Here is a 16,870-nt window from a genome sequence, read left to right as displayed (position 1 = left end):
ATTGACATGTTCTTGCCTTCAGTCCCTGTCATATCTGAAACTTCTGTTCTCAGTGAACTGTCTTTCCTGACCAGCTGTCCCTTGCTACTGCAGTTGGCTGTTAGAATCTCTGCATATAGCATACCTTCATTGTCTTCGGACCTGTCGTTTGATCTTAGTGTGCTCATCGTCTTTTCCCTAGCCCCACGTGGGTCTGATAGGGCCTTCGTGTACGGCATGTCTCAGTTGTTGCTTACCGTCCCCTTGTCTGCGCCTGACATTGAATTTCCTGATGTCACATCTGAATTGTCATTTGTCTCTCTAATCTGTTTCAGGCTTTGCAGTTTCTCTTCTAAGCACTGTATCCTAGCTTCTGCTGCTAAGACCTGTACTTCCCACTTCCTGCACTCTTCAGCTATCCGCTCCTCCATTTTCTTTCCAAGCTCTACTATCTTCCTTCCCCACTCTTCCTCCCTTTTTTGGAGCTCTAACTCCCAGTCTTTCCTCCCTGGTTCGTCTTCCAGATCTCTGGTTTTCCGTCCTCTAAGGCCACCCATTTTTTTTTTTTTCTTTTTATTACCACAGACAGAAGGCTAGAGGAGGGAGAGGGTGTGGGGGGGAGAGAGAAAGGGGAGAGAGAAAGGGTAGAAAGAGGGAGAGAGAGGAGAGAGAAAGGGTAGAAAGAGGGAGAGAGAGGAGAGAGTATGGGGGTGAGGGATAAGACCAAGGGGGAGAGAGAGAAATGTGAGGGGGGAGAGAAAGGGTAGAGAGAGGGAGAAAGAGAGGGAGAGGGAGAGGGAGAGAAAGAGAGAGAGAGGGAGAAAGGAGGGCGAGGGAAAAGGCTATGAGAGAGAGAAATGGAGAGATGGAGAGAGAAGCCTATAGAGAGAGAGGAGGGTGAGAGATTGGGTTATGGGAGTGAGGGAGAGAGAGAGAGAGGGAGAGAGAGAGGAAGAGAGAGAGAGAGAGAGAGAGAGAGAGGGAGAGAGAGAGGGAGAGAGAGGGAGACCTCTCTCAAGGGCAGGCACCTTACATTCCCTACACACCCACCACCTCAAGCTGACCACTTCATCATGAGGAGCCAGTCTATCAGCATCCTGTCGGCCAACATTAGAGGTTTCATTACTAATGTTGGAGAGCTCACACATAGCTTTGTGAACACTCGACGTCCAGACATGATAGCTGTTGTTGAAACATTTTTGGATGACAGGACTCCAGAAAATTTTGCAAGAATTGCTGGCTACACCTCATGGATGAGAAGAGACAGGCAAGGGCAAGGAGGTGGTGTTGCTGTGTGCTTCTCTAAAAGTGTTCATGTCCAGCACATAGATGTTGCCACCCCTACACATCTTGAAATGATGTTCTTCAAGCTCTGCATAAACACTAGTACCTCTGTACTAGCATGTGCAATGTACAGACCTCAGTGGCAACACGCAGACCCTATCAATTTCCTAATGGAAAATATTGACTCCCTTCTGCTACAACACAACTGTCAACATATTATAATTGTTGGTGACCTCAACCAGCACCTTATACAGAGGGACTTTGATGACCTTCTTGCAGTGTTTGACATGAGAAACTTTGTTGATTTCCCTACTCATATCTCTGGCTCCTCCCTTGACCCAGTAGTGAGTGATCTGGCAGAAGGCATAGTCACTTGTCAACCCCTCGGCTACGTTGGATCGTCTGACCACAAGGCTGTTTTTACCACACTTAAGATCCCAACAGAACGAGGTGAGGAGTCCACACGCACAACCTGGCTATGGGAAAGAGGTAATTGGCCAGCCCTTTGCTCTGAGCTCGCCACCACCGACTGGAATGCTCTTCTCCAGGGGGATGTTGACAACCAAGTGAAAGCCTTCACTGGACACATCCTTAATCTGCAACAAGAACACATTCCTCACCGGCAATATGTGACAAAGCCTACAGATCAGCCTTGGTTTGGCTTTCGTTGTAGAGAGGCTGCTACTGCTAAGTGCAAAGCATGGCGAAGGTATAAGAGACATCCTACCACCTATAACAGGAACTTGCAAATGCAAGCCTGTAGGCATATGGGTGATGTTCAAAAGTGGGCCATTGCTAAATGGGAGGTGGCCACTAAAAGAAAGTTAGCATCAGGTAGGGTAGGCTCCAAAACCTGGTGGTCCCTGGTCAAGGACAGACAAGGTTATCTGCCTGATGAACTTATTCCACCTCTAAATCGACAGGATGGGACCACCTCTACTAGTAGTCAAGAGAAGGCGGACCTCTTTGCTGAACACTTTGCTACCAAACTGCAAGTTCCTGATCCAGCAAGGGACCCTCCTTGGCTAGCTGCAAGAACTGTGTCAAAACTGTCAGTGGTGACAATAAGGCAGGAGGAGGTGCATTTCCTTCTTAAATCACTTGACCAAGAAAAGGCTGTGGGCCCAGACAAGTTGAGCCCAAGATTGTTGAGAAGATGTGCAGACCAGCTAGCAGCACCTCTAACTCGCATCTTTCAGCACTGCCTAGTACAGTGTAAATGGCCCTCTCCATGGAAAGAGGCAAATGTAGTCCCTGTTCACAAAAAGAAGAGCAGAGCAGAAATCAGCAACTACAGACCAGTGTCACTCCTGTCAATCACTGGTAAGATCCTTGAGACAATAATCTCAAGACAAATGACAGATTTTTTTGACTACCACTCACTACTTTGTGATCGTCAATATAGCTTCAGGAAAGGTTACTCTGCTGCTGATCTGTTGTTAAACCTCTCCACTAAGTGGCACCAGTCACTGGATGAATCCAAAGTCAGCTGTGTGGTAGCACTGGACATTGCTGGCGCTTTCGACCGGGTGTGGCACCAGGGCCTCTTAGCAAAACTTCAAGCACTGGGAATTGCAGGCTCTACGCTATGTCTCCTCAGTGATTACCTTCATGGTAGATCTCTAAGTGTAGTCCTCAATGGAACGGAATCAGCAAGGCATCCTATTGGGGCAAGCGTTCTACAAGGAAGCGTGCTGGGTCCACTGTTATGGAATGTCTACTTCAACGACCTTCTTCATCTCATCCCAGAATCACATGCATATGCAGACGACTGTACACTGACATTCACTTATCCAAGAGAAGAAATGCCAGCTGCTCTAAGCTACATCAATCACCAGCTGAGAGGTATATCAGCTTGGGGAAATAGATGGCAAGTAACATTTGCACCTGAGAAAGGCACGCAATTTGCATGATGATCGTCTCTAGGCACCATGATGGTAATGCTGGTGCAGTAGTAAGGATGAATGGGACGATGTTGGCACCTGGAGAAGAAGTTGATATCCTTGGGGTGAAATTTGACTCCAAACTCACCATGAAGAACCATGTTGTAAATCTTGCAAACAAGGCAGCCAGGAAGCTTACAGCACTTCGCCGTATCTCGCATCTGCTTGACAGTAGGGGTTGCAAGATCCTGTACGAGGCACAAGTACGCTCACACCTTGAGTATGCTCCACTTTCTTGGTTTGCCTGCCCCCCCTCTCATCTGCGACTGCTTGACAGAGTAGAGAACAGAGCAAGACGTCTCATCTCTCGCATGGACCCATGCTGGATAGATCTGTCATTTCAGCAGAGCCTTCAACATAGGAGGGATGTGGGTGGCCTTACTGTTATGTACAAGGCCAATATTGTCAAAATACCACACTTGGATCCACTTCGAGGACAGCGTGAAACAAGCTTTTATGCCACAAGACGGGCAGAAAGCAGCAACTTCACTCTGGCTGTACCCTTCTCCAGAACATCACTCCATCTGAGATCATACATACCCAGGATGACTCGAGTATGGAACACATTCGTACAGCATAATGATGTCAACGAGATAACGTCAGTTGATCAAATGAAAATGCTGGCCCACAGATGGCTCCAACTTCATCTTGTTCCCTACTTGTATGTCTCATAACAATAAAAATGTTTTCAAATGAGCTGATGTAGGTAACAGCTCTTAGCTTGCCAATAAAGTTAGGAATCCTTAACCTGTAATATAGCTGTCAATAAAGCTAGGGATCCTTAACCTTGTCAAACCCTGTGTAAAAAAAACAAAAAAAAAAAAAAGAGAGAGAGAGAGAGGGAGGGAGAGGGAGAGGGAGAGAGGGAGAGAGAGGGAGAGAGAGGGAGAGAGAGGGAGAGAGAGGGAGAGAGAGAGAGAGAGAGTGTGTGTGTGTGTGTGTGTGTGTGTACTCACCTATTTGTACTCACCTATTTGTGGTTGCAGGGGTCGAGTCACAGCTCCTGGCCCCGCCTCTTCGCTGATTGCTACTAGGTCCTCACTCTCCCTGCCCCATGAGCTCTATCATACCTCGCCTTAAAACTATGTATGGTTCCTGCCTCCACCACATCACTTTCTAGGCTATTCCATGGCCTGACTACTCTATGACTGAAGAAATACTTCCTAACATCCCTTTGATTCATCTGAGTCTTCAACTTCCAATTGTGACCTCTTGTGTCTGTGTCCCATCTCTGGAACATCCTGTCTTTGTCCACCTCGTCTATTCCGCGCAGTATTTTATATGTCGTTATCATGTCTCCCCTGACCCTCCTGGCCTCCAGTGTCGTCAGGCCGATTTCCCTCAACCTTTCTTCATAGGACAATCCCCGTAGCTCTGGGACTAGTCTTGTTGCAAACCTTTGCACTTTCTCTAATTTCTTGACGTGCTTGACTAGGTGTGGATTCCAAACTGGTGCTGCATACTCCAGTATGGGCCTGACGTAGATGGTGTACAGAGTCTTAAACGAATCCTTACTGAGGTATCGGAACGCTATCCGTAGGTTTGCCAGGCGCCCGTATGCTGCAGCAGTTATCTGATTGATGTGCGCCTCAGGAGATATGCTCGGTGTTATACTCACCCCCAGATCTTTTTCCTTTAGTGAGGTTTGCAGTCTTTGGCCATCTAAACTATATTGTGTCTGCGGTCTTCTTTGCCCTTCCCCAATCTTCATGACTTTGCATTTGGCAGGGTTAAATTCTAGGAGCCAGTTGCTGGACCAGGCTTGTAGCCTGTCCAGATCTCTTTGTAGTCCTGCCTGATCCTCGTCCGATTCGATTCTTCTCATTAACTTCACATCGTCTGCAAACAAGGACACTTCTGAGTCTATCCCTTCCGTTATGTCGTTCACGTATACCAAGAACAGCACAGGTCCTAGGACTGACCCCTGTGGAACCCCGCTTGTCACAGGCGCCCACTCTGACACCTCGTCGCGTACCATGACTCGTTGTTTCCTCCCTGTCAGATATTCTCTGATCCATTGCAGTGCCTTTCCTGTTATGTGTGCCTGGTCCTCTAGCTTTTGCAGTAACCTCTTGTGAGGAACTGTGTCGAAAGCCTTCTTGCAGTCCAAAAATACGCAGTCGATCCACCCCTCTCTCTCTTGTCTTACTTCTGTCACCTTGTCATAAAACTCTAGTAGGTTTGTGACACAGGATTTTCCTTCCCTGAAACCGTGCTGGTTGTCAATTATACACTTGTTTCTTTCCAGGTGCCCCACCACTCTCCTCCTGATGATCTTCTCCATGACCTTGCATACTATACACGTTAGAGATACAGGTCTGTAGTTTAGTGCCTCATGTCTGTCTCCCTTTTTAAAAATTGGGACTACATTTGCCATTTTCCATACCTCAGGGAGTTGCCCAGTTTCAAATGATGTGTTGAAGATCTTTGTTAATGGCTCACACAATATCTCTGCTCCCTCTTTAAGGACCCATGGAGAGATGTTGTCTGGTCCCACCGCCTTTGAGGTGTCAAGTTCGCATAGCAGCTTCTTCACCTCCTCCTTGGTTATATGTACCTCATCCAGCACTTGCTGGTGTGCCCCCCTGTTCTGATTTCTTGGAGTCCTACTGGTTTCCACTGTAAATACCTCTTTAAATCTTGTGTTGAGCTCCTGACATACCTCTCGGTCGTTTCTTGTGAATTCCCCATCACCCTTCCTCAGTCTGATTACCTGGTCCTTGACTGTTGTTTTCCTCCTGATGTGGCTGTACAACAGCTTCGGGTCAGTCTTTACTTTTGATGCTATGTCATTTTCATATTGTCTCTGAGCCTCCCTTCTTATCTGTGCATATTCGTTTCTGGCTCTTCGGCTGATTTCTTTATTTTCCTGAGTTCTCTGTCTTCTGTACCTTTTCCATTCTCTATTACACCTAGTTTTTGCCTCCCTACACCTTTGGGTGAACCAAGGACTCGTTCTGTTCTTCCCATTATTTCTGTTTCCCTTGGGAACAAACTTCTCCTCTGCCTCCTTGCATTTTGTTGCTACATAGTCCATCATTTCTTGTACTGGTTTTCCTGTCAGTTCCCTCTCCCACTGAATGTCTTGAAGGAAGTTCCTCATGCCTGAGTAGTTCCCCCTTTTGTAGTTTGGTTTTTCCCAGCCTATTCCTGCTACTCTCTCCACTTGGAGCTCAACTATGTAGTCGAAGCACAGAACCACATGATCACTAGCTCCCAGGGGCCTTTCATACATGATACCCTCGATGTCCGAACTACTCATGGTGAATACAAGGTCCAACCTTGCTGGTTCATCCTCTCCTCTCTCTCTGGTAGTGTCTCTAACATGTTGATGCATGAGGTTCTCCAGTACCACATCCATCATCTTGGCTCTCCATGTTTCGGGACCCCCATGGGGCTCCAGGTTTTCCCAGTCAATCTCCTTGTGATTGAAATCACCCATAACTAGTAACTTTGCTCCCCCCATGTGTGCTCTCCTGGCCACCTCGGCTAGTGTGTTGATCATTGCTCTGTTGCTCTCATCGTATTCTTCTCTTGGCCTCCTGCAGTTCTGTGGTGGGTTGTACATTACTGCAATTATCACCTTATGTCCCTCAGACTGGATTGTTCCTACTAAGTAGTCCCTTTCGCCCATGCCATCCATTCCTTCCATTTTCTCAAAACCCCACTGGTTTTTAATGAGCAGTGCAACTCCTCCTCCCCCTCTCCTCCCTCTGTCTTTCCTGAAGATTTGATATCCGGATGGAAAGATTGAATCTGTTATTATTCTGGTGAGTTTTGTTTCTGTGAGTGCTATTATGTCTGGGGATGTCTCTTTGATTCTTTCGTGCCACTCCTCATACTTGTTTGTTATTCCATCTGCATTTGTATACCACACCTTCAACTTCTTTTCTAAGACTGTGGTCTGGGAAGTATATTGGGGTTGGGGAAGTGGGAGACCTGGTAAGGAACTATGGGTTGTTGCTGTGGGGGTGAAGTTTGTAATGTAGTGGGTGGGGGCATTGGATGTGGCATGGGTGTTTTGATTTAGAGTGTTTGGTTGCACTGGGGTTGACCTGGTTGGGAGGCTTCTATAGAAAGTTGTGAGGGAGGCTGTATTAGATCTTCTTCCTGGGTCTGGGATCTCCTGTCTGTCTTCTCCATCCCCTCTCTTTCCTCCTTTCGCCTTTGTACCATCTCTCTCAGTTTCTTCCTTTCTTCTTGTGTTCTGTCGCGGTCGAGATACACCCTCCTGTATGCCGTCATGTCCCTTAATCGTGCTTTCTCCTGCAGTATCCTGGTCCGAGTCGCTTCTGCCTTGAAGGTCACTCTCACTGGCCGGGTTCTTTTTTTTACAAACCCCCCTATTCTCCGAAAATTTTCCAGCTGGGTCATATCGTCTTCTCCTATTGCTTTCATGATGCTTTCAATTGCTTTTTTTTCCCCTTGTTTTCTTGCTTCATATGTTTCCCCTTCGACTTCCTGGAGCCCATACACAAAGACTGACCTCACCCTTTCATTCTCCCACTGCATATCCCTGTGTATCCCCTCATTTAATTTGGTTTCCTCCACTGCAGCTTTCCTTTCATCAGTTTCACTGGCTAATGTACTTGGGCTCAGTGGCCTGTCATTTTCCCTTCTCGGCTTTCCTTGGGCTCTGTTGTTGTCTGTTAGGGCCTCCACATAAAGCTTAGCTCTTTCATTTGCTACAGTCTCCTCTGATAGAGCATCTCCATGCAGTTGTGCCCCTTCTTTCCCTACAGTCCCCTTATTTGTGGCTGAGGTAGCAGTCTCTGATGTCAATCCCAAAATGTTCTTTAGTTCTTTATGCTGTTTCAGATTTTTCAGTTCCTCTTCTAAACTCTGTATCCTAGCTTCTGCTGTTTTGACATGCACCTCCCACTTCCTGCTTTCCATATCTATCCTCTCTTCCATTCTCATGCTAAGTTCTTCTAGTTTCTTTTCCCATTCATGATCCCTTTTTATGAGCTCTGCTGCCCAATCTTCCTTTGCATTTTCCTCCTCCTGTCCCTTGGTTTTTCTTGTTGCTCTCTGGCAACCCATTTTTGTTTTATCCTGATTGCCTCAGAGTGGGAAACCTATGTAGTTCTGTATGTTAGGTTAGTAGTGTGTGTGTCAGAGTGTGGGGGGGGGGGAAGTAGTGGAGGAACTGTGGCTATTTGGGAGCTGAGTGGGGAGGGGTGGGGAGGGTTTGGGGTGAACGGGGGAGGGGAGGGTGATCGAGGGAGGTGATGGATCACGGGAAGTAGTGAGATGTCGGTGTGTGTGTGTGTTTGTGTGTGTGTTTGTGTGTGTGTGTGTGTGCGTGTGTTTATGTAAGCAGTCCTTATTTCCCTCGTATGTACTACATATGTTTTGCATATGTACCCAATCTCTTGGTTCCCACTGTACTGTCTTGTGCCTAAAATTACGTTCAATTCTGTATGCTAGGCTTTGCTAGGTTACCTCTCATACTAGGCTACCTGTCATTAACTGCTTAACTCTCCTACACCTCAATAAATTCTATTAAATACCAGTAAAGGCTGCTTATTCTAATTCTGATAGCTCGAGGAGAGTGACCCCCAATTTCCAGCTAGAGACTGGTGCTGACCCCATGAAACTCAAACTAGGTGAATATTACGTGCGGTTGGCAGTGGAGTAATGTTGTCGTCCCTCCTGTGTCCCAGTAGTTGAAAAATGCTTGATGCTTCTCGGTAATTTTTCCACTGTCTTCCTATAGGCACAGTAGTCTCTAGCTCCTCTAACTTTTTTTTTCACTCACTCACTGTATTTACTGACACATCTATACATATTTCTTATCTCCCTGATCTTGAGTCGCACTTATTCTTCAAATACCCCACTGTGTTATTATGGCAACACTATTTAGGGCTGACACAACCGTTCACCTTCCTTCCAACGGCCCCCACATAGTAACTCGCTATTTATTATGTTTGCTTTTCTGTGATCAGTTATATTTCCTTTTCTCGGGGCTTAAGTGATTATATTCACTCTTATGCTTGCACACGCCTATATCCCACACTCTATTCCTTATGGTACAGTCAGAAATTACCACCAAAACACGAGCTCAAACCGCGTGACTCCTCCACGAGTGTGTGTGTGTGTGTGTGTGTGTGTACTCACCTAGTTGTACTCACCTAGTTGAGGTTGCGGGGGTCGAGTCCGAGCTCCTGGCCCCGCCTCTTCACTGATCGCTACTAGGTCACTCTCCCTGAGCCGTGAGCTTTATCGTACCTCTGCTTAAAGCTATGTATGGATCCTGCCTCCACTACATCGCTTCCCAAACTATTCCACTTACTGACTACTCTGTGTATGTGTGTGTGTGTGTGTGTGTGTGTGTGTGTGTGTGATCATCATTATACATGATATAATCGACCACTGAACAACTTTTCATTCTATTTTAATTGAATGAACTGATTTTATTCTTAAACATTATTATCATATTCAGGATGAATCACTAACCTCGTTTCTGTTACAAAACGTCTGGTGCTGGGAGGGCAGTCAGGTTTGATCCGTAGAAAGGAAAAGAAGCTCCGTTTCCGTGGATCAAGAGCCCTTTCTCCAGCATCAAATGTATCTGGGGTGATTCCGCCTCTCACAAAAATACTTCCCTCTTATTCGTTTCTCTTTTCGGATTTCGTTTATTGTCATGATAACGTGAAGGTCAGACACGAGAAACTGACTGACGAGGAGTGTCAGGACCAGGACCAAGTTTTTTCGAAAAGCTAAAGTTTAATGTTATTTGTTGGTATGAATAACTGGAGGTCACTTTAAAGTTTCTGAGAACAGCTAAGTGATGACTGGGCACTTAAGTTGTTACTGACAGCTTGGCTGAAGACACTGAAGTTGTGTTACTGACAGCTAAGCTGATAATGAATTTGTGTTACTTACAGCTAAGCTGATGATAGTGAAGTTGGTATACTGACAGCGAAGTTGATAATACTGAAGTGGTACTGACAGCTACGTTATTGATACTGAAGTTGGGTTACTGACAAACAATGCTGAGCATGGGACATTTTTTGGCAAAGATTTAACAAAGAGAGTTTTAATAATAATAATAACTTTATTTCTACAAGTGCATGTACAAGGTATACAGACCTAGCTGACAACAGTGACATACTACTGTATAGTAAACCTATTGTTATGTTGAGCATTTTAGGCCTATTAGGTCAGTTTTGTCCCGGGATGCGACCCACACCAGTCGAGTAACACCCAGGTACCTATTATTACTGATGGGTGAACATGGACAACCGATGTAAGGAAACACGCCCAATATTTCTACCCTTGCCGGGAATCGAACCCAGACCCTCACCGTGTGAAACGAGAGCTTTTGCCACCAGGCCATGGAGCACCGTAGACTTTAATTCTGCTAGTTATGTTATTTTATTAGAACTTATCTTCAACAAGTTCAGAACTTACCTGCAATAAGTTCGGAACCTGTCCTCCATCAAGAAGATAAGATTTTGTTCGGAGTTTTAACCCCGGAGGGTTAGCCACCCAGGATAACCCAAGAAAGTCAGTGCGTCATCGAGGACTGTCTAACTTATTTCCATTGGGGTCCTTAATCTTGTCCCCCAGGGTGCGACCCACACCAGTCGACTAACACCCAGGTACCTATTTGCTGCTAGGTGAACAGGACAACAGGTGTAAGGAAACGTGTCGAAATATTTCCATCCGCCGGGAATCGAACCCGGGCCCTCCGTGTGTGAAGTGGGAGCTTCAAAAATTTTCACTTAGAGATTTACGCTTAGAATCCTGAATATGATATTAGTATTAGTATACTACGAATTAAAACCGTCCTCTCTCTTTGGGTCAAAAAATGATATCCTCCCATTTTCCAGACGCAGTGACCACGGCGTATTTATCTCTCCCCATCCTACCCCATGAATGCAAAAATAAGGATCTTTCTCCCATGTTCTCACGTAGATGATCGTTTGGTAGAGATTAATGACAATTTCTGAGAATATTTGTATTAATAGGTAAATATTATCAGAGACGATTTCTCGCTCAAAAGATTCCCGCTTATTGTCAACTCAGAATTTATTTTATGTATTGATTTGTGTTTGTTGTGCGCGAGTTGTAGCTCTTGAACCCCTTAATTACAGTTTTCTGTACTTTTGATTAAAGTCACACGCACACCTGAAGGTTTTAAAAACCACGTAAACAAACACTAAATATATTTTTTAGAAAACATTTCGGTCCTGGGATCTTAATTATTACCTTTAACATGCTAGAAGTTGATAAACGAGACACTTGTGTAACATTTGGATATCTTTATTTTGGAAACGTTTAGCCAGTCAGTGGCTTCTTTAGTCCAGTGCTGAGAAAAGTGGAAAATGAGGAGAAGTTTGAGGTAATCAGTCCCTCAGCCTGGACTCGATGTGTTCACTCCATCATTCTTGATAAAAGTGGAACATATTCGCGGAAAAGGGTCGTTAGTGTACACCAATATTCCTGCCTAGACAGAACAAGCAATTTGAAGAGAATCACCATGTCTAGTTTTGAAGGTTCTCATTACCCATCCTATCATTTTCCTAGCAGATGTGGTAGATACATTGTTGGGATCTTTGAAAGTGAGATTCTCTGACAGTATCACTTCCAGGTTCTTCATATTAGTTTCTCGCTCTTTTTTATGGTTGGAATTAGTTTTATGCTCCAATACAGTTTTAATTTCCTCGAGTTTTCCATATCGGAGTACTTGAAAATTGTCTTCATTGAACTTTATATTGTTTTCTGCATCCCGTTTAAAGATTTGGTTGATGTACAATTGGAGATTTGCATTATCTTCGATGGATAACACTGTCATGCAAGTTCAGGTGTCATCCACAAAGGTGATCACGGTGCTGCGGCCTACATCTCTGTCTATGTTAGACATGAGGATGAGGAGCAGGCTGGGAGCGAGTACTGTGCCTTGTGGAACAGAGCTTTTCACTGTAGCTGCCTCTGACCTTACTTTATTTAACATTACTCTTTTTGTTCTATTTGTTAGGAAGTTATAGATCCACCTGTAAACTTTTCCTGTTGTTCTTGTATCACGTACATTGTATGCTGTTACACCATGATCGCATTTGTCAAAGGCTTTCACAAAGTCTGTGTATACTACATCTGCATTTTGTTTGTCCTCCAGAGCATCCAAGACCATGTCATAGTGGTCCAGTAGTTGGGATAGGCAGAGGCGACTTGCTCTAAACCCGTGCTGCCCTGGGTTGTGTAACTTATGGGTATCTAAGTGGTTGGCGATCTTGCTTCTTAGAATCCTTTCAAAGATTATTTATGATGTGAGACGTTAGTACTATCGGTCTGTAATTCTTTGCAATTGCTTTACTGCCGACTATGTGGAATGGGGCTATGTCTGTTGTTTTTAGTGACTGAGGGATGACACCTGTGTCCATGCTCCCTCTTCATAGAATACTTAAGGCACGTGAAAGGGATTTCGTGTAGTTCTTGAAGAACACGGAGCTCTACCAGTCTGTGCCTGGGACAGAGTATATGGGCATGTCATTTATTGTTTTCTCAAAGTCTTGTGGTGTTGGGATAATATCAGAAATTTTTTAATTAATCAAATTTTGAGTCTCGGTCATAAAAAAATAATATTTAGATTGTCGACCCTTAGTATAATTAACTGCTCACCAAACGCTGAGTTATACTGGGACTTCAATATCTCGCTCATTTCTATGCTGTCATCTGTGTAAGTCCCATCTCGTTTAAGCAGGGGTCCAATACTCGATGTTGTGCAAGAATGGTATATAATACCGACAAGATGAAATTAAGACACATGTGCAACATCTGGGTATCTTTATTGTAGACGTTTCGCCATCCAGTGGCTTTATCAATACAAATTCTAGGACATAACTTGAAGACAGTAAGACTATGTACAGAAGATGAGGTAATCAGTCCCTCAACTTTGAAGTAGGTGCGAAGAGCACCGTAGTCGTGGAGATTCTGAAGCAGAAGCAAGGAGCCTGGCGCTTATATAGTAACGTCAGGTGTAGCAGACGAAGGCATAGTCACTGGTAGACGGGATTCCCCAGTGGAAGTAGGTCCTTCCCAAAGAGATAGGTTAGTTGTAGTAGTAGTTGTCGTAGTCGTGAAGGTTATGTACATGTACCTACTTCCACTCGGGAATCCCACCTATCAGTGGCTATGCCTTCGTCTGCTACACCTGACGTTACTATATAAGCGCCAGGCTCCTTGCTTCTGCTTCAGAATCTCCACGACTATGGTGCTCTTCGCACCTACTTCAAAGTTGAGGGACTGATTACCTCATCTTCTGTACATAGTCTTACTGTCTTCAAGTTATGTCCTAGAATTTGTATCGATAAAGCCACTGGATGGCGAAACGTCTACAATAAAGATACCCAGATGTTGCACATGTGTCTTAATTTCAATACTCGATGTTGTTTTTGCCCTTGATTTGCCATAAGAAAAGAAGTATATATACATTTTAATTTCATTTATGGTTTTAAGTTCTTTTTGTGTTTCTTGTCTCCTGTATGGTTCCTTATTTGCTATTTCTCTGCCCAGTGCCTCCTTTCGTATTTCAGATATACTGGTCCCTCTCAGTAGCTCTGTGATTCTTCGCCTTTGCCTGTATAGGGAGCGTCTCTGGTTTACATCTTCTCTTCTTTTTTCCTAAAGGAATGTGTCTTGAGCATTTGTTAGGTGCCACAGAGTTAATTCTTTGTGTTGTTTAGGATATCTTCTCAGCTTGTTTCATTTAGGACATGGCTGACTTGATCCCACAGTATGTCTTTGTTACTGAAGCTATATTTGGTAAAAGCACCTCATAACTGGTCTCTTTATGCTGGTCAGGAACACTGCTCATACATGTCTGTACTTTTATGTTATGATCTGAGTGTATTTTCTTTGATACTGTTATATCTTGTAGCAAGTTATCAAGTGTATTTTCCAGTCTTGTTGGCTCCACTATTTGCTAGTTTAAAGTGAATTTGTTTCAGAGATTTAATAGCTCATGTGTATGAATTTTCATCTTAGTTGCCTCCTGGGGTTATCTCTGCTAAAATATTGTTTGCTGCATTCCTCCATTTTATGCGCCTTAAGCTGAAATCACCCAGCAGGAAAACTATAGCTGGAGTTGGGAGATTTTCCAGACATTGGTCAATTTTCAAAAGCTGTTCCTGGAATTGTTGGGAAGTTGCATCAGGAGGCTTGTATATAAGTCTTAATAAAAGTTTCCATTCTTCCACAGGTGTCTTTTTATCATAAGAAAGGTTACTAATGTCCTAATATTTGGGAATATAACCTTTGATTCTATTAACAACTAATTAATACACTAGACATAAAAATATATGACCTACGGGTCAGGTAAGACACATATGCAACAGTTAGGTATCTTTATTTCGAAACGTTTCGCCTACACAGTAGGCTTCTTCAGTCGAGTACAGAAAAGTGATAGAAGCAGAAGAGACTTGAAGACGATGTAATGAGTCCATCACCCTTAAAGTATTTGAGGTGGTCAGTCCCTCAGTCTGGAGAAGAGCATTGTTCAATAGTCTGAAACAATATGGAGCTGAAGTGACAGGAAGGAGCCTTATATAGCGCCAGGAGGTGAGACGTAGGTCACTAGTAGAAGTAAGAACGCAGATGTTAGGAGGTCAGGTCCCTCTCAAATCCAGCCGTTCTCACTAGTAGAGGTTGTCGAAGTTGATTGCAGGTCTGTACCTAACTGTTGCATATGTGTCTTACCTAACAACCTGTCGGTATTTTATACCATTTTAATGTTCAACCTTCGGGTCAGTCCTTGTCCAATGCATCGTCTTAATTCATCTCCAGCGTTAGTACAAGTTGTAAAGTGTTTGAGCCACGGTAGTTTAACATTATTTATCTAGTTCTTATTCCGAGATGATTATCGTGAACTTATGACATTGGCATGTACGGGTCAAATAATTATGTTTTTTTTTTTGTTACAGTAACGCATAATGTTGGTTAAAGAATTAACTACAGTCAAGTAGATCGCTATTAACTATCCACCACCGCTCGTCATCCATTTATTCTACTCTACGATGAGAGTAGAATTTCTGTCTCGCGATTAGTGGACAGAGAACATAAGAACATAAGAAAGAAGGAACACTGCAGCAGGCCTACGGGCCCATGTGAGGCAGGTCCAAGTCACCTCCCGGCTTCGACCAATGAACCACCTAGCCCGGTCAGGTCACATTCACTTAAGTAAGGAGCATGGCATCAGACCTATTAGCACAAGCTAGTCAGGTTCATCTCACACCCACCCACACCTATTCATGTAGTTATGCTCATGCACTCAGCCCCAGGCCCAGACTCGTGGAACTCGGTGTTCGTTAAAAACTGCAAGAAACCCCTCTCACGGGCCCTAAGTATGCTATGGAGAAGGAGCTTAGACACAGGCGAGATTCCACAGTCACTAAAAACAACAGATATACCCCCGCTCCATAAAGGTGGCAGCAAAGCAGTAGTTAAGAACTATAGACCAATAGCTTTAACGTCCCACATCATAAAAATCTTTGAAAGAGTTCTAAGAAGCAGGATAGCAAACCACCTGGACTCCCCAAAAATTGCACAACTCAGGGCAACATGGTTTCAGAGCAGGTCGCTCCTGCCTTTCGCAAATGTTTGACCACTATGATATGGTCCTAGATGCACTGGAAAACAAACAGAATGCGGATGTAGTATACACAGACTTTGCAAAAGCCTTTGACAAGTGCGACCATGGTGTAATAGCACACAAAATGCGTGCTAAAGGGATAACCGGCAAAGTAGGCAGATGGATCTTCAACTTTCTAACCAATCGCACACAAAGAGTAGTGGTAAACGGAGTTAAATCAGATGCTGCCATAGTGAAGAGCTCTGTGTTACAAGGCACAGTACTCACACTTATCCTGTTCCTTATTCTCATATCAGACATAGACAGAGATGTAAACCACAGCACTGTATCATCTTTTGCAGACGATACTAAGATCTGCATGAGAGTGTCATCCATTGAGGACACGGCAAGGCTCCAAGAAGATAAAAGCCAAGTTTTTCAATGGGCAACAGAGAACAATATGATGTTCAGTGAAGACAAATTCCAACTACTCCGTTATGGAAAACTGGAGGAAATAATAACTAGAACTGAGTATACTACAAACTCCAATCACACAATAGAGCGGAAAAATAAGGACCTGGGTGTGGTAATGTCCGAAGACCTCACCTTCAAGGACCACAACAATGCCACTATCACATCTGCTAGGAAACTGATAGGATGGATAATGAGAACATTCAAGACAAGAGATGCTAAGCCAATGATGATCCTTTTTAAATCACTTATTCTCTCTAGGCTGGAATACTGCTGTACATTAACATCCCCACCAAGGCAGGTGAAATTGCAGAGCTAGAGAATGTACAGAGAACCTTTACTGTACGTATAAGTTCCATCAAACACCTTAACTACTGGGAGCGCCTGGAAGCACTTGACTAGTACTCACTAGAGCGCAGGCGAGAGAGATATATCATAATCTACACCTGGAAGATTCTGGAGGGACTGGTCCCTAATATGCACACAACAATCACTCCATACGAAAGCAAAAGACTTGGCAGGCGATGCAACATATCCCCAGTGAAAAGTAGGGGCGTCACTGGTACACTAAGAGAAAACGCAGTAAGTATCCGGGGCCCAAGACTGTTCAACAGCCTCC

At 44.3% G+C, this 16,870-nt stretch overlaps 1 protein-coding gene across 1 annotated transcript in view; it reads left to right on the top strand.

Moving 5' to 3' along the window:
• The window catches only part of LOC128700187 (phenoloxidase-activating factor 3-like), a 60,497-nt gene that overhangs the window by 30,774 nt on the left and 12,853 nt on the right, over positions 1-16,870 (top strand). The window lies entirely within an intron of this gene.

Source organism: Cherax quadricarinatus, chromosome 20, assembly GCF_038502225.1.
Source record: "Cherax quadricarinatus isolate ZL_2023a chromosome 20, ASM3850222v1, whole genome shotgun sequence".
NCBI classification, from domain to species: Eukaryota; Metazoa; Arthropoda; class Malacostraca; order Decapoda; family Parastacidae; genus Cherax; species Cherax quadricarinatus.
Note: the sequence above shows the minus strand (reverse complement) of the source record. Positions and strands in the feature narration are given on the sequence as shown.